Raw genomic sequence first — 21,765 nt, forward strand, 5'->3', positions numbered from 1 at the left:
TTTATGAGGAGCATCAGCACTGCTCTGCCTGAGCAGAACCATCACCGCCATAGGTTGTCAAATAACCCGGATTTAACCCACACAGGTAAGTCCAATGGGGTGCAGGCATGTCCTCTATGCTTACAGCTTCCCGTGGGTGTTGGTTTGATACCGTTTGGGGACAGCCAAGGAGGCATCTGCAGGCAACAAAGGTAGGTGTGTGCTTGTGTGTGTGTTTCCTATGCAGATCCTAAGCCCAGTGTCACATGCAAGTAGGAGGAGTAAGAAGGGTTCCTGGCAAATCCGGGTTATGGATTGCATTTAAAAAGGCCCCGTGGGAGTGCAATGGGCCCCTGTCTTGCTGCTTAGCAATAATGGTATGGGTTTAGGTTCTGCTGTGTGTACTGGTGGTTGACTGCCCCCCAGCCCAGAGTGTGCATGGAAAATTGTCTGGCAGCCTCCCTGACAGCAAGCAGTGATAGTGCCCATGAAGGGGACCTTGTTGGGCCCGCCCCTTTCACGGTTATCGCTTCTCGGCCTTTTGGCTAAGATCAAGTGTCTTGCCCTAAGGTATTCGGGTACCCCTCTCCTCGGCCTTGTGGGATCGCCCAGGTTTATTGCCTGGGCTTCACCCACCTGCTGCTATTGGGGAGAGGGCTTAGTCCCAGGATAACGGGAAGGTGATCATCGGAGGACGGGTCTGCCGGAGAGGATGGCTAATGCGCCGAACGCTCCTAATACAGTACGGCTGTTTATCGAGGAGGAAAAGAGGAGTGCCTACGGGATTTTGCATGTCCAGCAGAAGGTCGTGGAGGGAGTGCTGAGGATGCCGCATGCTTCCATCTTCTGTGTCCAGGTCTTTCCCAGCCAAGGATTCTTTGACGTGACCTTCTACAACCTGGATGATCTCCGTACCTGTCTCTACCGGAGTAAGGAGAATGCTTCTCACCCTGACCTACAAGGGATCCGATTCATTTCCTGCGAGGCTCGGCCTAAGAAAATTCCAGTGGTAGTGCATATGTACAACCCTTTTGTGCGGGATGAGGAGATCCAGACCTTTCTAAGAAGGTATTGTGTGTCTGTTTCTGGTGCGGAGAGGAAAAATAACATCCTGGGGACTTTCACAGGCATGAGACGTTTTTGGGTGGAGTTTAGGCCTGCCCCCGAGGGTGGTGCTGAAGGTTTTTGTCACCCCCCGCAGAACTTTGCGATAGGGAACAACAGGGGGTTTCTGCACTACCCGGGGATGCCAAGTTTTTGCCGGGACTGTTTTTGCTTTGGTCATACCAGAGAGAACTGTACAACCGGGCAAGTTTGCAGGAACTGCCACAAGCCTGATCACCGCACTGCAGACTGTCCCGAGAAACGCAAGTGTCATTTCTGTGGTTCTTCGGATCACCTGGCTAGGAGTTGCCCCACTTACCAGTCCGGGGCACCCCGATCATATGCAATGGCTCTTCGAGGTGGGACAGTTCCTGAGGACTCCAATGCTGCCAGGGCAGGCGATGCAGAGGTTAGCGTGCTGACCAGTGAAGCAGAGTCTGCCCCTGTTTTTCCTTCCATTTCTAGGTCTGTTCCGGATGCTTTGGTGGCAGAGGGGGAGAAGGCGGAGTCTGTTTCGGAGGCATCTGTTTCGGAGGCCTCTGATCCCCCAGAGGAGATGACTGTGGACAAAGAATCCTTGAAGAGAAAGATGCCGGTGGAAGAATCGGAGGATGACTGTCCGACTCCTCAGAGTCAAAGGATTGAGGACTTTCCTAGCCCGGGAAGGGAGGAGGCAGGTGGAGGGTCGTCATGTCAGATTGATTCTGACTCCTCTTTATCCTCCCTGGGCACAGGTTATTTGGAGGAATGTCAGGTCAAAAAATTGACAAAGACTCTTAAGTTTAAGGAAGGGGAGGCAAAAAATAAGGGTAGAGGTCGGGGAAAGGCTAGGCCTCCTTTTGATAATGCTTGATTTTGTATTTCCTTTTTTTCCTTCAAATGTTTGAATGAGTTTAACAATTGGTTCTCTAAATGTCCGCAGTATTAGATCTTTAGAAAGGAGATCCGCCATTTTTGATTTACTTTCTGGATATTCTTTTGATGTTTTAGGTCTCCAGGAGTGCTGCTTGGATGGGGAGCCAAATATCTCCTGGCCTTATGGGCAATCGGTATGGTCTGGTTCAATGGAACGTAATTCGGGGGTGGGGATTTTGTTCAAAAGTAATGAGTTTGTTGTTAAAAAAGTTGTCCATATTGTTCCGGGTAGGGTATTATTAGTGCATTTTATTTTCAGGGGTTTCACATATAAAGTAATTAATGTTTATGCTCCAACTGGGAGGAAGGAAAGAGGGGAGGTGTTTGAGAAATTATATTTCTTTTTGAGTGGGAGGGATGATGTGTTCCTTATAGGGGATTTCAATTGTATAATAACAGAGGGGGATAGGAGTAGTACTACGGTGGGTGGTGGGTCTGGTTTAGACAGTACTAGTAAGCAGCTTAAAGAGATTGTAAATTTATTTGGGTTAAAGGATTCCTTTGTTGCCCATAATGATGGTACTATCGGTTATACATATTTTTCTAACAATACAAGTTCGCGTATTGATTTCATTTTTGTCTCAAAACTAATGTCTGTTTCTAATTTCAGACGGAGGAGGTTACCGTTCACGGATCATGCCTGGATTGAGTGTGTGGTAAAAGGTGGTGGTGTAAGTGAGTATGGAAAGGGTGTTTGGAAGTTGAATGTGTCTTTATTGGATAATGAATGTGTATTACAAGAATATAGGGAGCGTTTTGATGGATGGGTGTTGAGGAAGGATGCATTTTATAGTGTGGTTGAGTGGTGGGAGTGGGTGAAGTTAGAGACTAAAAGGTTTTTTATTAAAAAAGGGTGTGAGAAAGGGAGGAAAGATAGAGAAGAGTATGAGAGATGGCAAAGAAGGTTAGAGTATTTGTATGAATTGAGGCGTTTGGGGATGAGTGTTGAGAAGGAGATTGAGGAAGCTCGTGGAAGTGTGAATGAGTGTCTGGAGAGGAATGGAAGGAAGATTATTGCACAGGCTAGGGTTGAAGTGAAAGAGAAGGATGAGAAATGTAGCAAATTTTTCTTTAAAAAGGCATTCAGTAAAAAAACTGAGATGATGAGTGTTTTTAAGAATGATGGGGTAGAGGTCTTTGGTAAGGATGAGGTGTTAGAGGAAGTGTGGAAGTTTTATTCTGATTTATTCACGGAGAAGGAGCGGGACGTGACTCTAGAGGAGGAATGTTTGGGATATGTGGATAAGCGTTTGGATGAAATTGATGGGTTCTTTATGGAAGAGGATGTGAGGAAGAGTGAGGTGGAGGATGCTGTGAATGGGATGAAGAAAGGAAAGGTGGCAGGGAGTGATGGATTGCCTGTGGAATTTTATCTTGTGTTTTGGGATATGTTAGGGGATTATGTATGGGAGGTGTGTAAGGAAGTACTTAGGAGAGGGAAGTTATCTAAAAGTATGAGTGAGAGTGTGACTGTGTTATTGTTTAAAAAAGGGGATAAGAGGGATCTTAAAAATTGGAGGCCTATAGCGCTCTTGAATTGTGATTACAAAATTATTGCTAAAGTTATTGCGAATAGGTTAAAGGATGTGATTGATTGTATGGTAGGTGAGGAGCAAATGTGTGCAGTGCCTGACCGTAGGATTTCTGAATGTCTGTTAGGTCTGAGGGATGTATTGTGGGACTGTAAAACTAGGAAGCAAGGTGTGGCTGTTGTTACGGTGGATTTTGAAAAAGCGTATGATAGGGTGGTGCATGATTTATTGTTTAGGGTTTTGAGGAGGATGAATGTGCCGGACAGAATGGTGAAGTGGATTGAATGTTTGTATAGGGACATTTATAGTAAGATTCAGGTCAATGGTTTTCTGAGTAGGGAGGTGAGTATAAAATCTGGAGTGCGGCAGGGGTGTCCCCTGTCGCCAATTCTTTTTATTTGTATGATTGAGCCTTTGTTGGGGATGATTAGGAGAGATAAGGTGATGCGGGGTATAGAAATACCTGGTAGTCATGGGAAGGATATGCGAGTGATTGGTTACATGGATGATGTTACTGTTGTATGTAAGTCAATGGCAGGGGTAAGGCGTGCTAAGTTATTGATTGAGTGTTTCTGTTTAATGAGTGGGTTTAAGCTTAATGTTGGGAAGAGTGGTTGTAAATTTTTTGAGGGGTGGGGAGAGAGTGGGTTGTGCGAGTGGCCTGTGAGAGAGGGTGGTGTGGAAGTGCTTGGGGTGGTGTTTGATAATGATTTGTATGGGAAAGAAAGTTGGGAGAGGGTTTTGGGGAGGGTGGGGAATAAAATAAACTTCTGGTCTTTAAGGACTTTATCGATTGAGGGAAGGATTCTGGTTATTAAAGCTGTTATAATTCCTATTTTGCTTTATGTTAATTATGTGTTTCCTCCACCGGATAGGTGTCTGGCAAGAATTATCAGGCAGATCTTTGTTTTCTTATGGAATTCAAGGATGGAGAAATTGAGTCGTGGGAAGGTGGTGAAAAGCAGAATGCATGGTGGGAAAGGAATGATGAATGTGGAAGTGTTCCTGGCTGTGAAGTATGTCAGTTTTTGTCTCGCTGTAAGTAAGAAGGAATGTGTGTTTGGGTGCATGGTAAGGTATTTGGCTGGTAATGTGTTGTTGAAATATAAGCTAATGGAAAGGGACTTAAGGGTACCTGTAAGTTTTGAGGTTCCTTGGTTCTATCAGAGAATAGGGCGGTGTGTCAGGAAAAATAATCTGGAATGTGTGACTGAATGGAATGATAGTAAGAAGGTGATGAAAGTGTTGGAGCAGAGAGAAACAGTGGAATGTGTGGGAGGTCTGTCTGAGAAGGATTGTAAGGTAGTGTGGAAAAATGTCAGTCACAAGGAACTGACAAATAAACAAAAGGACTTGTCTTGGATGTTAGCTCATGGGTGTCTGCCAACAAGGGAATTTCAGAGGAGAAGGAGATTGGTAGACAGTGAAGTGTGTCCCAGGGATGGTTGCGGTGGATGTGAGAATTATGTACATGTGTTTTGGGAGTGTGGTTATGCGAAGTCTGTGTGGAGAAAAATGTCTGGTCTAATTAAAAATGTTACTGGAATTGAAATCTTATCCTTTAATATGATGATGTTTGGTTTGTGTGCAGTGGAGAGAGAGAAGGCAAGAGTGTTATGGTTCATAGTAAATTGTGTAAAAGAGGTTCTGTGGGATGTAAGGAATATTAGGATTTTCAATCAAACTGAAGTAAGTGTGAAGGAGTGTCTGGGCATGATCCGTGGTAAAATTTACCTTTACGTATTATGTGATAGGAAAAACTATGGTTCTGATGATGCAGAGGGGATCTGGAAACACAAAAAATGGAAGCACTGGTTATGAGTGTATTCTTATTTGTCTTTCTTTTTCTTTTCTTACAGATTATATCCTGATATGAAGGGACAGTTGGAGGGACAGAATCCGCTGCAATTTATTTTTTCTGAGGGAAAGTCATGAAGGGAAAGCTTTTTGTTATATGTACATGTAAAGACATGCTTCCTGTATATATTGTATATGTCAAATATGTGTTATTCATGTGTTTTCAGATGAATATGTAATTTTTTGAATGATTTACTTGGTTATGTATTGTATATTTCCTTTTCAATAAAAAAAAAAAAAAAAAAAAAAAAATCTGTTCTTATCAGTTTAATATCTGATACGTCCCCTATCTGGGGACCATATATTAAATGGATTTTTGAGAACGGGGGCCGATTTCGAAGCTTGCTTCCGTCGCCCTATGCATTGACCCGATATGGCAGTATCTTCGGGTACAGTGCACCACCCCCTTACAGGGTTAAAAAGAAAGATTCCTACTTTCATTGCTACCTGCTTGCTGGCTAGCCAGCTAGCCAGCCCTGTGGGCCTTGCTGCTGCAGCCAAAAAACAAAAGGTGGTGCTGCTGCTGCTGCTTCTGCTGCTTCTGCTTGTGTCTGGCCGCTGTTGGAGCGTCCAGGCACAGGACTTCTGCTGCTGCTGACTAAATGGCCTCCTTAATTGGATCATTTGAGTAGCCAGCACACCTGTGCAGGTAGGGCATGACATGATAGGCAGCTGCCTTGATAGCGGGTGGGTGCTGAATGTTCCTAATTGACAAAATAAGATTAATGCTTATGAAGAAATATAAAATCTCATCCCTTCCCCAATATCGCGCCACACCCCTACCCCTTAATTCCCTGGTTGAACTTGATGGACATATGTCTTTTTTTGACCGTACTAACTATGTAACTATGTAACATAACATGGGGGGGGGGGGGGGGGTCTCCTGGCTGTTCACACAGGTGTGTCATTGCTGTACATTGACCATGCATTGCTTCTGTGGTATTGCAAAGGCAAAGACAAATGCTTCCAGCCATCCATTGCACTAATGGATTGGTCATCAGCTGGCTGTCTATGTCCCGCATCAATATAGACCAAAGTACAGAGGGTTAGGCTATGCTATTGTGCACCTACCTGATGCATCAGAAGGTGCGAGGCCCTTGCTAAATTCTGTGCACAGACTTTGAGATCTATACTTTAGACTGTATCTAAACCTGCTCCAACATGGACTGACATTCTGGCCTACTTTCAGCCGATGCGACTTGTCTGTCGCTGAACAGTCGCTTTTTATGTATTCAGCACCTATGTATAATGTTGTAAAAATGCTCTAGAAGCTAAAGTCGCAGAAATGTCACACATATTTGGCCTGCAACTTTCTGTGCGACAAATTCAGACAGGAAAAATCAGTATAAATCCTTAGAAAATTATCCCCCAGTGTCTCCATCTGCTGGCGGTATTGAATAAGCATTGCTGCACTGATGGGGTATGCATTAGACGAAAAAAAAGAAGAAAAAGAAGAATAATACGCCCAGAAAAGAGGCGAAAAGGAGAAAAACGTAAAAAAACGTGAAAAAAAAGTAAGAGGAAGAGAAGGGAAAAAAAGGTGGAAATGGGTTTAAAAGTGATTTCGGCGGAGAAATATATATATATATATATATATATATATATATATATATATATACGCGCACACACACACATATATATAAACGTATTCTCCGTTGAGATATTGCAGCCGCTGCTGTGTCCAGGCCCAGGAGCCTTAGCACTGTGCTGTGATGTCACTCAATACCACTGACATCACTAGGTGTAAACAACATCTCTCCTTTGCTGTGTATGTGACTATGGAGCTGTTTGGTGATGTCGTCTATTATGGCCTTCATAGAAGCAACAGGAGATTGTTGCATCCATCTAGAACCCTCAGAACTACAGTGCTATGATGTCACTCACTTCCACAGGCCTTGCAGAGTGTAAACAACAACAACCCAGCTTTGTTGTGTATGTAACCATAGGGATTTGTGATGTCACCTAGAACCTTCACAGCAGCGACAGCTTTATGAGGAGCATCAGCACTGCTCTGCCTGAGCAGAACCATCACCGCCATAGGTTGTCAAATAACCCGGATTTAACCCACACAGGTAAGTCCAATGGGGTGCAGGCATGTCCTCTATGCTTACAGCTTCCCGTGGGTGTTGGTTTGATACCGTTTGGGGACAGCCAAGGAGGCATCTGCAGGCAACAAAGGTAGGTGTGTGCTTGTGTGTGTGTTTCCTATGCAGATCCTAAGCCCAGTGTCACATGCAAGTAGGAGGAGTAAGAAGGGTTCCTGGCAAATCCGGGTTATGGATTGCATTTAAAAAGGCCCCGTGGGAGTGCAATGGGCCCCTGTCTTGCTGCTTAGCAATAATGGTATGGGTTTAGGTTCTGCTGTGTGTACTGGTGGTTGACTGCCCCCCAGCCCAGAGTGTGCATGGAAAATTGTCTGGCAGCCTCCCTGACAGCAAGCAGTGATAGTGCCCATGAAGGGGACCTTGTTGGGCCCGCCCCTTTCACGGTTATCGCTTCTCGGCCTTTTGGCTAAGATCAAGTGTAGTATCTGTTCTTATCAGTTTAATATCTGATACGTCCCCTATCTGGGGACCATATATTAAATGGATTTTTGAGAACGGGGGCCGATTTCGAAGCTTGCTTCCGTCGCCCTATGCATTGACCCGATATGGCAGTATCTTCGGGTACAGTGCACCACCCCCTTACAGGGTTAAAAAGAAAGATTCCTACTTTCATTGCTACCTGCTTGCTGGCTAGCCAGCTAGCCAGCCCTGTGGGCCTTGCTGCTGCAGCCAAAAAACAAAAGGTGGTGCTGCTGCTGCTGCTTCTGCTGCTTCTGCTTGTGTCTGGCCGCTGTTGGAGCGTCCAGGCACAGGACTTCTGCTGCTGCTGACTAAATGGCCTCCTTAATTGGATCATTTGAGTAGCCAGCACACCTGTGCAGGTAGGGCATGACATGATAGGCAGCTGCCTTGATAGCGGGTGGGTGCTGAATGTTCCTAATTGACAAAATAAGATTAATGCTTATGAAGAAATATAAAATCTCATCCCTTCCCCAATATCGCGCCACACCCCTACCCCTTAATTCCCTGGTTGAACTTGATGGACATATGTCTTTTTTCGACCGTACTAACTATGTAACTATGTAACATAACATGGGGGGGGGGGGGTCTCCTGGCTGTTCACACAGGTGTGTCATTGCTGTACATTGACCATGCATTGCTTCTGTGGTATTGCAAAGGCAAAGACAAATGCTTCCAGCCATCCATTGCACTAATGGATTGGTCATCAGCTGGCTGTCTATGTCCCGCATCAATATAGACCAAAGTACAGAGGGTTAGGCTATGCTATTGTGCACCTACCTGATGCATCAGAAGGTGCGAGGCCCTTGCTAAATTCTGTGCACAGACTTTGAGATCTATACTTTAGACTGTATCTAAACCTGCTCCAACATGGACTGACATTCTGGCCTACTTTCAGCCGATGCGACTTGTCTGTCGCTGAACAGTCGCTTTTTATGTATTCAGCACCTATGTATAATGTTGTAAAAATGCTCTAGAAGCTAAAGTCGCAGAAATGTCACACATATTTGGCCTGCAACTTTCTGTGCGACAAATTCAGACAGGAAAAATCAGTATAAATCCTTAGAAAATTATCCCCCAGTGTCTCCATCTGCTGGCGGTATTGAATAAGCATTGCTGCACTGATGGGGTATGCATTAGACGAAAAAAAAGAAGAAAAAGAAGAATAATACGCCCAGAAAAGAGGCGAAAAGGAGAAAAACGTAAAAAAACGTGAAAAAAAAGTAAGAGGAAGAGAAGGGAAAAAAAGGTGGAAATGGGTTTAAAAGTGATTTCGGCGGAGAAATATATATATATATATATATATATATATATATATATATATATACGCGCACACACACACATATATATAAACGTATTCTCCGTTGAGATATTGCAGCCGCTGCTGTGTCCAGGCCCAGGAGCCTTAGCACTGTGCTGTGATGTCACTCAATACCACTGACATCACTAGGTGTAAACAACATCTCTCCTTTGCTGTGTATGTGACTATGGAGCTGTTTGGTGATGTCGTCTATTATGGCCTTCATAGAAGCAACAGGAGATTGTTGCATCCATCTAGAACCCTCAGAACTACAGTGCTATGATGTCACTCACTTCCACAGGCCTTGCAGAGTGTAAACAACAACAACCCAGCTTTGTTGTGTATGTAACCATAGGGATTTGTGATGTCACCTAGAACCTTCACAGCAGCGACAGCTTTATGAGGAGCATCAGCACTGCTCTGCCTGAGCAGAACCATCACCGCCATAGGTTGTCAAATAACCCGGATTTAACCCACACAGGTAAGTCCAATGGGGTGCAGGCATGTCCTCTATGCTTACAGCTTCCCGTGGGTGTTGGTTTGATACCGTTTGGGGACAGCCAAGGAGGCATCTGCAGGCAACAAAGGTAGGTGTGTGCTTGTGTGTGTGTTTCCTATGCAGATCCTAAGCCCAGTGTCACATGCAAGTAGGAGGAGTAAGAAGGGTTCCTGGCAAATCCGGGTTATGGATTGCATTTAAAAAGGCCCCGTGGGAGTGCAATGGGCCCCTGTCTTGCTGCTTAGCAATAATGGTATGGGTTTAGGTTCTGCTGTGTGTACTGGTGGTTGACTGCCCCCCAGCCCAGAGTGTGCATGGAAAATTGTCTGGCAGCCTCCCTGACAGCAAGCAGTGATAGTGCCCATGAAGGGGACCTTGTTGGGCCCGCCCCTTTCACGGTTATCGCTTCTCGGCCTTTTGGCTAAGATCAAGTGTAGTATCTGTTCTTATCAGTTTTTCATGCCGGTGGACAGTAACGCCGGTATGGGGCTGGTGGGGATGGGTGCTGCATGGAGGATGCAGGTGTACCAGGGCTTTCCGGGGCTGGTTCTGAGGAATCAGCTCGACGGCTGCCCCGATGTGACCTGTTCCCTCCGGGTCTCGCCATGAGGCTGAGAGGGTCTAGAGCCGAGGTACTTTGTGCCTCGGGGAGTGGTGACCCCGAGGTGCCGAAACTCACTGGGAGAATAGGCTCACTGAGTTGAAGCACGGGCACCATAATCTCTTCACCTTGTGGCACTCACCTCTTGATTCCCGGCCTTCTGGCTAGGATCAGAGAAATTTTTTATAGATCCGGCCGGATGTCCGGGCAGTATATCTGCACACATTCACTTATTTATTTCTTTTTTGTCTCACTGTGTCACTTTTTGCGTGTTGTGTGTTCACAGGATTGGTCAGGATGCGGTAGCCCTTCTGGGTGTCCCTCCTGGCGGTCTAGGGGAGGTGTGTGTGGCCATTAGGTTCCGCACCTCCCTGCAAACACCCCGGGTACTCCTGCTTTGGCAGGGTACCTACCGTAATCGGCTCTGCGGGCAGATACCTTGGCTAACGCCAAGGGGGATGCCGGGAGCATTTGTGGTCCCCTAGTAGCTTCGGCGAAAAGGGACATCGAACCTGGAACCTCGCAGGTACCTTTTGGTCCGGAGGCGAAGGGTAAGGTTTGTTGGGGGGCCTCTCTCCTATCGGAGAAGGGCTTGCGATAGACCGCATCCTTTGTGCACGTTTTTTTAGTGTAACACGTTTGCACTTTTTCTTGCACTTTGGGTGAATCGAAAGCACGTTCCTCGGCTTTAGATAAAAAAAAAAAAAAAAAAAATCTGTTCTTATCAGTTTAATATCTGATACGTCCCCTATCTGGGGACCATATATTAAATGGATTTTTGAGAACGGGGGCCGATTTCGAAGCTTGCTTCCGTCGCCCTATGCATTGACCCGATATGGCAGTATCTTCGGGTACAGTGCACCACCCCCTTACAGGGTTAAAAAGAAAGATTCCTACTTTCATTGCTACCTGCTTGCTGGCTAGCCAGCTAGCCAGCCCTGTGGGCCTTGCTGCTGCAGCCAAAAAACAAAAGGTGGTGCTGCTGCTGCTGCTTCTGCTGCTTCTGCTTGTGTCTGGCCGCTGTTGGAGCGTCCAGGCACAGGACTTCTGCTGCTGCTGACTAAATGGCCTCCTTAATTGGATCATTTGAGTAGCCAGCACACCTGTGCAGGTAGGGCATGACATGATAGGCAGCTGCCTTGATAGCGGGTGGGTGCTGAATGTTCCTAATTGACAAAATAAGATTAATGCTTATGAAGAAATATAAAATCTCATCCCTTCCCCAATATCGCGCCACACCCCTACCCCTTAATTCCCTGGTTGAACTTGATGGACATATGTCTTTTTTCGACCGTACTAACTATGTAACTATGTAACATAACATGGGGGGGGGGGGGGGGGGTCTCCTGGCTGTTCACACAGGTGTGTCATTGCTGTACATTGACCATGCATTGCTTCTGTGGTATTGCAAAGGCAAAGACAAATGCTTCCAGCCATCCATTGCACTAATGGATTGGTCATCAGCTGGCTGTCTATGTCCCGCATCAATATAGACCAAAGTACAGAGGGTTAGGCTATGCTATTGTGCACCTACCTGATGCATCAGAAGGTGCGAGGCCCTTGCTAAATTCTGTGCACAGACTTTGAGATCTATACTTTAGACTGTATCTAAACCTGCTCCAACATGGACTGACATTCTGGCCTACTTTCAGCCGATGCGACTTGTCTGTCGCTGAACAGTCGCTTTTTATGTATTCAGCACCTATGTATAATGTTGTAAAAATGCTCTAGAAGCTAAAGTCGCAGAAATGTCACACATATTTGGCCTGCAACTTTCTGTGCGACAAATTCAGACAGGAAAAATCAGTATAAATCCTTAGAAAATTATCCCCCAGTGTCTCCATCTGCTGGCGGTATTGAATAAGCATTGCTGCACTGATGGGGTATGCATTAGACGAAAAAAAAGAAGAAAAAGAAGAATAATACGCCCAGAAAAGAGGCGAAAAGGAGAAAAACGTAAAAAAACGTGAAAAAAAAGTAAGAGGAAGAGAAGGGAAAAAAAAGGTGGAAATGGGTTTAAAAGTGATTTCGGCGGAGAAATATATATATATATATATATATATATATATATATATATATATATATATACGCGCACACACACACATATATATAAACGTATTCTCCGTTGAGATATTGCAGCCGCTGCTGTGTCCAGGCCCAGGAGCCTTAGCACTGTGCTGTGATGTCACTCAATACCACTGACATCACTAGGTGTAAACAACATCTCTCCTTTGCTGTGTATGTGACTATGGAGCTGTTTGGTGATGTCGTCTATTATGGCCTTCATAGAAGCAACAGGAGATTGTTGCATCCATCTAGAACCCTCAGAACTACAGTGCTATGATGTCACTCACTTCCACAGGCCTTGCAGAGTGTAAACAACAACAACCCAGCTTTGTTGTGTATGTAACCATAGGGATTTGTGATGTCACCTAGAACCTTCACAGCAGCGACAGCTTTATGAGGAGCATCAGCACTGCTCTGCCTGAGCAGAACCATCACCGCCATAGGTTGTCAAATAACCCGGATTTAACCCACACAGGTAAGTCCAATGGGGTGCAGGCATGTCCTCTATGCTTACAGCTTCCCGTGGGTGTTGGTTTGATACCGTTTGGGGACAGCCAAGGAGGCATCTGCAGGCAACAAAGGTAGGTGTGTGCTTGTGTGTGTGTTTCCTATGCAGATCCTAAGCCCAGTGTCACATGCAAGTAGGAGGAGTAAGAAGGGTTCCTGGCAAATCCGGGTTATGGATTGCATTTAAAAAGGCCCCGTGGGAGTGCAATGGGCCCCTGTCTTGCTGCTTAGCAATAATGGTATGGGTTTAGGTTCTGCTGTGTGTACTGGTGGTTGACTGCCCCCCAGCCCAGAGTGTGCATGGAAAATTGTCTGGCAGCCTCCCTGACAGCAAGCAGTGATAGTGCCCATGAAGGGGACCTTGTTGGGCCCGCCCCTTTCACGGTTATCGCTTCTCGGCCTTTTGGCTAAGATCAAGTGTAGTATCTGTTCTTATCAGTTTAATATCTGATACGTCCCCTATCTGGGGACCATATATTAAATGGATTTTTGAGAACGGGGGCCGATTTCGAAGCTTGCTTCCGTCGCCCTATGCATTGACCCGATATGGCAGTATCTTCGGGTACAGTGCACCACCCCCTTACAGGGTTAAAAAGAAAGATTCCTACTTTCATTGCTACCTGCTTGCTGGCTAGCCAGCTAGCCAGCCCTGTGGGCCTTGCTGCTGCAGCCAAAAAACAAAAGGTGGTGCTGCTGCTGCTGCTTCTGCTGCTTCTGCTTGTGTCTGGCCGCTGTTGGAGCGTCCAGGCACAGGACTTCTGCTGCTGCTGACTAAATGGCCTCCTTAATTGGATCATTTGAGTAGCCAGCACACCTGTGCAGGTAGGGCATGACATGATAGGCAGCTGCCTTGATAGCGGGTGGGTGCTGAATGTTCCTAATTGACAAAATAAGATTAATGCTTATGAAGAAATATAAAATCTCATCCCTTCCCCAATATCGCGCCACACCCCTACCCCTTAATTTCCTGGTTGAACTTGATGGACATATGTCTTTTTTCGACCGTACTAACTATGTAACTATGTAACATAACATGGGGGGGGGGGGGGTCTCCTGGCTGTTCACACAGGTGTGTCATTGCTGTACATTGACCATGCATTGCTTCTGTGGTATTGCAAAGGCAAAGACAAATGCTTCCAGCCATCCATTGCACTAATGGATTGGTCATCAGCTGGCTGTCTATGTCCCGCATCAATATAGACCAAAGTACAGAGGGTTAGGCTATGCTATTGTGCACCTACCTGATGCATCAGAAGGTGCGAGGCCCTTGCTAAATTCTGTGCACAGACTTTGAGATCTATACTTTAGACTGTATCTAAACCTGCTCCAACATGGACTGACATTCTGGCCTACTTTCAGCCGATGCGACTTGTCTGTCGCTGAACAGTCGCTTTTTATGTATTCAGCACCTATGTATAATGTTGTAAAAATGCTCTAGAAGCTAAAGTCGCAGAAATGTCACACATATTTGGCCTGCAACTTTCTGTGCGACAAATTCAGACAGGAAAAATCAGTATAAATCCTTAGAAAATTATCCCCCAGTGTCTCCATCTGCTGGCGGTATTGAATAAGCATTGCTGCACTGATGGGGTATGCATTAGACGAAAAAAAAGAAGAAAAAGAAGAATAATACGCCCAGAAAAGAGGCGAAAAGGAGAAAAACGTAAAAAAACGTGAAAAAAAAGTAAGAGGAAGAGAAGGGAAAAAAAGGTGGAAATGGGTTTAAAAGTGATTTCGGCGGAGAAATATATATATATATATATATATATATATATATATATATATACGCGCACACACACACATATATATAAACGTATTCTCCGTTGAGATATTGCAGCCGCTGCTGTGTCCAGGCCCAGGAGCCTTAGCACTGTGCTGTGATGTCACTCAATACCACTGACATCACTAGGTGTAAACAACATCTCTCCTTTGCTGTGTATGTGACTATGGAGCTGTTTGGTGATGTCGTCTATTATGGCCTTCATAGAAGCAACAGGAGATTGTTGCATCCATCTAGAACCCTCAGAACTACAGTGCTATGATGTCACTCACTTCCACAGGCCTTGCAGAGTGTAAACAACAACAACCCAGCTTTGTTGTGTATGTAACCATAGGGATTTGTGATGTCACCTAGAACCTTCACAGCAGCGACAGCTTTATGAGGAGCATCAGCACTGCTCTGCCTGAGCAGAACCATCACCGCCATAGGTTGTCAAATAACCCGGATTTAACCCACACAGGTAAGTCCAATGGGGTGCAGGCATGTCCTCTATGCTTACAGCTTCCCGTGGGTGTTGGTTTGATACCGTTTGGGGACAGCCAAGGAGGCATCTGCAGGCAACAAAGGTAGGTGTGTGCTTGTGTGTGTGTTTCCTATGCAGATCCTAAGCCCAGTGTCACATGCAAGTAGGAGGAGTAAGAAGGGTTCCTGGCAAATCCGGGTTATGGATTGCATTTAAAAAGGCCCCGTGGGAGTGCAATGGGCCCCTGTCTTGCTGCTTAGCAATAATGGTATGGGTTTAGGTTCTGCTGTGTGTACTGGTGGTTGACTGCCCCCCAGCCCAGAGTGTGCATGGAAAATTGTCTGGCAGCCTCCCTGACAGCAAGCAGTGATAGTGCCCATGAAGGGGACCTTGTTGGGCCCGCCCCTTTCACGGTTATCGCTTCTCGGCCTTTTGGCTAAGATCAAGTGTAGTATCTGTTCTTATCAGTTTAATATCTGATACGTCCCCTATCTGGGGACCATATATTAAATGGATTTTTGAGAACGGGGGCCGATTTCGAAGCTTGCTTCCGTCGCCCTATGCATTGACCCGATATGGCAGTATCTTCGGGTACAGTGCACCACCCCCTTACAGGGTTAAAAAGAAAGATTCCTACTTTCATTGCTACCTGCTTGCTGGCTAGCCAGCTAGCCAGCCCTGTGGGCCTTGCTGCTGCAGCCAAAAAACAAAAGGTGGTGCTGCTGCTGCTGCTTCTGCTGCTTCTGCTTGTGTCTGGCCGCTGTTGGAGCGTCCAGGCACAGGACTTCTGCTGCTGCTGACTAAATGGCCTCCTTAATTGGATCATTTGAGTAGCCAGCACACCTGTGCAGGTAGGGCATGACATGATAGGCAGCTGCCTTGATAGCGGGTGGGTGCTGAATGTTCCTAATTGACAAAATAAGATTAATGCTTATGAAGAAATATAAAATCTCATCCCTTCCCCAATATCGCGCCACACCCCTACCCCTTAATTTCCTGGTTGAACTTGATGGACATATGTCTTTTTTCGACCGTACTAACTATGTAACTATGTAACATAACATGGGGGGGGGGGGGGGTCTCCTGGCTGTTCACACAGGTGTGTCATTGCTGTACATTGACCATGCATTGCTTCTGTGGTATTGCAAAGGCAAAGACAAATGCTTCCAGCCATCCATTGCACTAATGGATTGGTCATCAGCTGGCTGTCTATGTCCCGCATCAATATAGACCAAAGTACAGAGGGTTAGGCTATGCTATTGTGCACCTACCTGATGCATCAGAAGGTGCGAGGCCCTTGCTAAATTCTGTGCACAGACTTTGAGATCTATACTTTAGACTGTATCTAAACCTGCTCCAACATGGACTGACATTCTGGCCTACTTTCAGCCGATGCGACTTGTCTGTCGCTGAACAGTCGCTTTTTATGTATTCAGCACCTATGTATAATGTTGTAAAAATGCTCTAGAAGCTAAAGTCGCAGAAATGTCACACATATTTGGCCTGCAACTTTCTGTGCGACAAATTCAGACAGGAAAAATCAGTATAAATCCTTAGAAAATTATCCCCCAGTGTCTCCATCTGCTGGCGGTATTGAATAAGCATTGCTGCACTGATGGGGTATGCATTAGACGAAAAAAAAGAAGAAAAAGAAGAATAATACGCCCAGAAAAGAGGCGAAAAGGAGAAAAACGTAAAAAAACGTGAAAAAAAAGTAAGAGGAAGAGAAGGGAAAAAAAGGTGGAAATGGGTTTAAAAGTGATTTCGGCGGAGAAATATATATATATATATATATATATATATATATATATATATATATATATACGCGCACACACACACATATATATAAACGTATTCTCCGTTGAGATATTGCAGCCGCTGCTGTGTCCAGGCCCAGGAGCCTTAGCACTGTGCTGTGATGTCACTCAATACCACTGACATCACTAGGTGTAAACAACATCTCTCCTTTGCTGTGTATGTGACTATGGAGCTGTTTGGTGATGTCGTCTATTATGGCCTTCATAGAAGCAACAGGAGATTGTTGCATCCATCTAGAACCCTCAGAACTACAGTGCTATGATGTCACTCACTTCCACAGGCCTTGCAGAGTGTAAACAACAACAACCCAGCTTTGTTGTGTATGTAACCATAGGGATTTGTGATGTCACCTAGAACCTTCACAGCAGCGACAGCTTTATGAGGAGCATCAGCACTGCTCTGCCTGAGCAGAACCATCACCGCCATAGGTTGTCAAATAACCCGGATTTAACCCACACAGGTAAGTCCAATGGGGTGCAGGCATGTCCTCTATGCTTACAGCTTCCCGTGGGTGTTGGTTTGATACCGTTTGGGGACAGCCAAGGAGGCATCTGCAGGCAACAAAGGTAGGTGTGTGCTTGTGTGTGTGTTTCCTATGCAGATCCTAAGCCCAGTGTCACATGCAAGTAGGAGGAGTAAGAAGGGTTCCTGGCAAATCCGGGTTATGGATTGCATTTAAAAAGGCCCCGTGGGAGTGCAATGGGCCCCTGTCTTGCTGCTTAGCAATAATGGTATGGGTTTAGGTTCTGCTGTGTGTACTGGTGGTTGACTGCCCCCCAGCCCAGAGTGTGCATGGAAAATTGTCTGGCAGCCTCCCTGACAGCAAGCAGTGATAGTGCCCATGAAGGGGACCTTGTTGGGCCCGCCCCTTTCACGGTTATCGCTTCTCGGCCTTTTGGCTAAGATCAAGTGTAGTATCTGTTCTTATCAGTTTAATATCTGATACGTCCCCTATCTGGGGACCATATATTAAATGGATTTTTGAGAACGGGGGCCGATTTCGAAGCTTGCTTCCGTCGCCCTATGCATTGACCCGATATGGCAGTATCTTCGGGTACAGTGCACCACCCCCTTACAGGGTTAAAAAGAAAGATTCCTACTTTCATTGCTACCTGCTTGCTGGCTAGCCAGCTAGCCAGCCCTGTGGGCCTTGCTGCTGCAGCCAAAAAACAAAAGGTGGTGCTGCTGCTGCTGCTTCTGCTGCTTCTGCTTGTGTCTGGCCGCTGTTGGAGCGTCCAGGCACAGGACTTCTGCTGCTGCTGACTAAATGGCCTCCTTAATTGGATCATTTGAGTAGCCAGCACACCTGTGCAGGTAGGGCATGACATGATAGGCAGCTGCCTTGATAGCGGGTGGGTGCTGAATGTTCCTAATTGACAAAATAAGATTAATGCTTATGAAGAAATATAAAATCTCATCCCTTCCCCAATATCGCGCCACACCCCTACCCCTTAATTCCCTGGTTGAACTTGATGGACATATGTCTTTTTTCGACCGTACTAACTATGTAACTATGTAACATAACATGGGGGGGGGGGGGGGGTCTCCTGGCTGTTCACACAGGTGTGTCATTGCTGTACATTGACCATGCATTGCTTCTGTGGTATTGCAAAGGCAAAGACAAATGCTTCCAGCCATCCATTGCACTAATGGATTGGTCATCAGCTGGCTGTCTATGTCCCGCATCAATATAGACCAAAGTACAGAGGGTTAGGCTATGCTATTGTGCACCTACCTGATGCATCAGAAGGTGCGAGGCCCTTGCTAAATTCTGTGCACAGACTTTGAGATCTATACTTTAGACTGTATCTAAACCTGCTCCAACATGGACTGACATTCTGGCCTACTTTCAGCCGATGCGACTTGTCTGTCGCTGAACAGTCGCTTTTTATGTATTCAGCACCTATGTATAATGTTGTAAAAATGCTCTAGAAGCTAAAGTCGCAGAAATGTCACACATATTTGGCCTGCAACTTTCTGTGCGACAAATTCAGACAGGAAAAATCAGTATAAATCCTTAGAAAATTATCCCCCAGTGTCTCCATCTGCTGGCGGTATTGAATAAGCATTGCTGCACTGATGGGGTATGCATTAGACGAAAAAAAAGAAGAAAAAGAAGAATAATACGCCCAGAAAAGAGGCGAAAAGGAGAAAAACGTAAAAAAACGTGAAAAAAAAGTAAGAGGAAGAGAAGGGAAAAAAAGGTGGAAATGGGTTTAAAAGTGATTTCGGCGGAGAAATATATATATATATATATATATATATATATATATATATATACGCGCACACACACACATATATATAAACGTATTCTCCGTTGAGATATTGCAGCCGCTGCTGTGTCCAGGCCCAGGAGCCTTAGCACTGTGCTGTGATGTCACTCAATACCACTGACATCACTAGGTGTAAACAACATCTCTCCTTTGCTGTGTATGTGACTATGGAGCTGTTTGGTGATGTCGTCTATTATGGCCTTCATAGAAGCAACAGGAGATTGTTGCATCCATCTAGAACCCTCAGAACTACAGTGCTATGATGTCACTCACTTCCACAGGCCTTGCAGAGTGTAAACAACAACAACCCAGCTTTGTTGTGTATGTAACCATAGGGATTTGTGATGTCACCTAGAACCTTCACAGCAGCGACAGCTTTATGAGGAGCATCAGCACTGCTCTGCCTGAGCAGAACCATCACCGCCATAGGTTGTCAAATAACCCGGATTTAACCCACACAGGTAAGTCCAATGGGGTGCAGGCATGTCCTCTATGCTTACAGCTTCCCGTGGGTGTTGGTTTGATACCGTTTGGGGACAGCCAAGGAGGCATCTGCAGGCAACAAAGGTAGGTGTGTGCTTGTGTGTGTGTTTCCTATGCAGATCCTAAGCCCAGTGTCACATGCAAGTAGGAGGAGTAAGAAGGGTTCCTGGCAAATCCGGGTTATGGATTGCATTTAAAAAGGCCCCGTGGGAGTGCAATGGGCCCCTGTCTTGCTGCTTAGCAATAATGGTATGGGTTTAGGTTCTGCTGTGTGTACTGGTGGTTGATTGCCCCCCAGCCCAGAGTGTGCATGGAAAATTGTCTGGCAGCCTCCCTGACAGCAAGCAGTGATAGTGCCCATGAAGGGGACCTTGTTGGGCCCGCCCCTTTCACGGTTATCGCTTCTCGGCCTTTTGGCTAAGATCAAGTGTAGTATCTGTTCTTATCAGTTTAATATCTGATACGTCCCCTATCTGGGGACCATATATTAAATGGATTTTTGAGAACGGGGGCCGATTTCGAAGCTTGCTTCCGTCGCCCTATGCATTGACCCGATATGGCAGTATCTTCGGGTACAGTGCACCACCCCCTTACAGGGTTAAAAAGAAAGATTCCTACTTTCATTGCTACCTGCTTGCTGGCTAGCCAGCTAGCCAGCCCTGTGGGCCTTGCTGCTGCAGCCAAAAAACAAAAGGTGGTGCTGCTGCTGCTGCTTCTGCTGCTTCTGCTTGTGTCTGGCCGCTGTTGGAGCGTCCAGGCACAGGACTTCTGCTGCTGCTGACTAAATGGCCTCCTTAATTGGATCATTTGAGTAGCCAGCACACCTGTGCAGGTAGGGCATGACATGATAGGCAGCTGCCTTGATAGCGGGTGGGTGCTGAATGTTCCTAATTGACAAAATAAGATTAATGCTTATGAAGAAATATAAAATCTCATCCCTTCCCCAATATCGCGCCACACCCCTACCCCTTAATTCCCTGGTTGAACTTGATGGACATATGTCTTTTTTCGACCGTACTAACTATGTAACTATGTAACATAACATGGGGGGGGGGGGGTCTCCTGGCTGTTCACACAGGTGTGTCATTGCTGTACATTGACCATGCATTGCTTCTGTGGTATTGCAAAGGCAAAGACAAATGCTTCCAGCCATCCATTGCACTAATGGATTGGTCATCAGCTGGCTGTCTATGTCCCGCATCAATATAGACCAAAGTACAGAGGGTTAGGCTATGCTATTGTGCACCTACCTGATGCATCAGAAGGTGCGAGGCCCTTGCTAAATTCTGTGCACAGACTTTGAGATCTATACTTTAGACTGTATCTAAACCTGCTCCAACATGGACTGACATTCTGGCCTACTTTCAGCCGATGCGACTTGTCTGTCGCTGAACAGTCGCTTTTTATGTATTCAGCACCTATGTATAATGTTGTAAAAATGCTCTAGAAGCTAAAGTCGCAGAAATGTCACACATATTTGGCCTGCAACTTTCTGTGCGACAAATTCAGACAGGAAAAATCAGTATAAATCCTTAGAAAATTATCCCCCAGTGTCTCCATCTGCTGGCGGTATTGAATAAGCATTGCTGCACTGATGGGGTATGCATTAGACGAAAAAAAAGAAGAAAAAGAAGAATAATACGCCCAGAAAAGAGGCGAAAAGGAGAAAAACGTAAAAAAACGTGAAAAAAAAGTAAGAGGAAGAGAAGGGAAAAAAAGGTGGAAATGGGTTTAAAAGTGATTTCGGCGGAGAAATATATATATATATATATATATATATATATATATATATATATATATATATATACGCGCACACACACACATATATATAAACGTATTCTCCGTTGAGATATTGCAGCCGCTGCTGTGTCCAGGCCCAGGAGCCTTAGCACTGTGCTGTGATGTCACTCAATACCACTGACATCACTAGGTGTAAACAACATCTCTCCTTTGCTGTGTATGTGACTATGGAGCTGTTTGGTGATGTCGTCTATTATGGCCTTCATAGAAGCAACAGGAGATT

The 21,765-nt window shown here is 45.6% G+C and overlaps 8 non-coding genes across 8 annotated transcripts; all 8 read left to right on the plus strand.

The window, feature by feature from the left end:
* Positions 1–5,601: 5,601 nt before the first annotated feature.
* On the plus strand, positions 5,602–5,792 carry LOC130313673 (U2 spliceosomal RNA). Its single transcript, XR_008861564.1, has one exon. It is a non-coding gene; the product is annotated as a U2 spliceosomal RNA (small nuclear RNA).
* Positions 5,793–7,878: 2,086 nt separating this feature from the next.
* Positions 7,879–8,069, plus strand: LOC130313715 (U2 spliceosomal RNA). Its single transcript, XR_008861591.1, has one exon. It is a non-coding gene; the product is annotated as a U2 spliceosomal RNA (small nuclear RNA).
* A 2,082-nt stretch (positions 8,070–10,151) lies between these two features.
* Positions 10,152–10,339, plus strand: LOC130313696 (U2 spliceosomal RNA). The gene has a single exon (XR_008861575.1). It is a non-coding gene; the product is annotated as a U2 spliceosomal RNA (small nuclear RNA).
* Positions 10,340–11,032: 693 nt separating this feature from the next.
* LOC130313680 (U2 spliceosomal RNA) lies at positions 11,033–11,218 on the plus strand. Its single transcript, XR_008861569.1, has one exon. It is a non-coding gene; the product is annotated as a U2 spliceosomal RNA (small nuclear RNA).
* A 2,094-nt stretch (positions 11,219–13,312) lies between these two features.
* Positions 13,313–13,503, plus strand: LOC130313717 (U2 spliceosomal RNA). The gene has a single exon (XR_008861592.1). It is a non-coding gene; the product is annotated as a U2 spliceosomal RNA (small nuclear RNA).
* Positions 13,504–15,584: 2,081 nt separating this feature from the next.
* On the plus strand, positions 15,585–15,775 carry LOC130313718 (U2 spliceosomal RNA). The gene has a single exon (XR_008861593.1). It is a non-coding gene; the product is annotated as a U2 spliceosomal RNA (small nuclear RNA).
* A 2,090-nt stretch (positions 15,776–17,865) lies between these two features.
* Positions 17,866–18,056, plus strand: LOC130313720 (U2 spliceosomal RNA). Its single transcript, XR_008861595.1, has one exon. It is a non-coding gene; the product is annotated as a U2 spliceosomal RNA (small nuclear RNA).
* Positions 18,057–20,139: 2,083 nt separating this feature from the next.
* On the plus strand, positions 20,140–20,330 carry LOC130313721 (U2 spliceosomal RNA). Its single transcript, XR_008861596.1, has one exon. It is a non-coding gene; the product is annotated as a U2 spliceosomal RNA (small nuclear RNA).
* Positions 20,331–21,765: the final 1,435 nt, after the last annotated feature.

Source organism: Hyla sarda, unplaced genomic scaffold (genome assembly GCF_029499605.1).
Source record: "Hyla sarda isolate aHylSar1 unplaced genomic scaffold, aHylSar1.hap1 scaffold_178, whole genome shotgun sequence".
Classification (NCBI taxonomy): Eukaryota; Metazoa; Chordata; class Amphibia; order Anura; family Hylidae; genus Hyla; species Hyla sarda.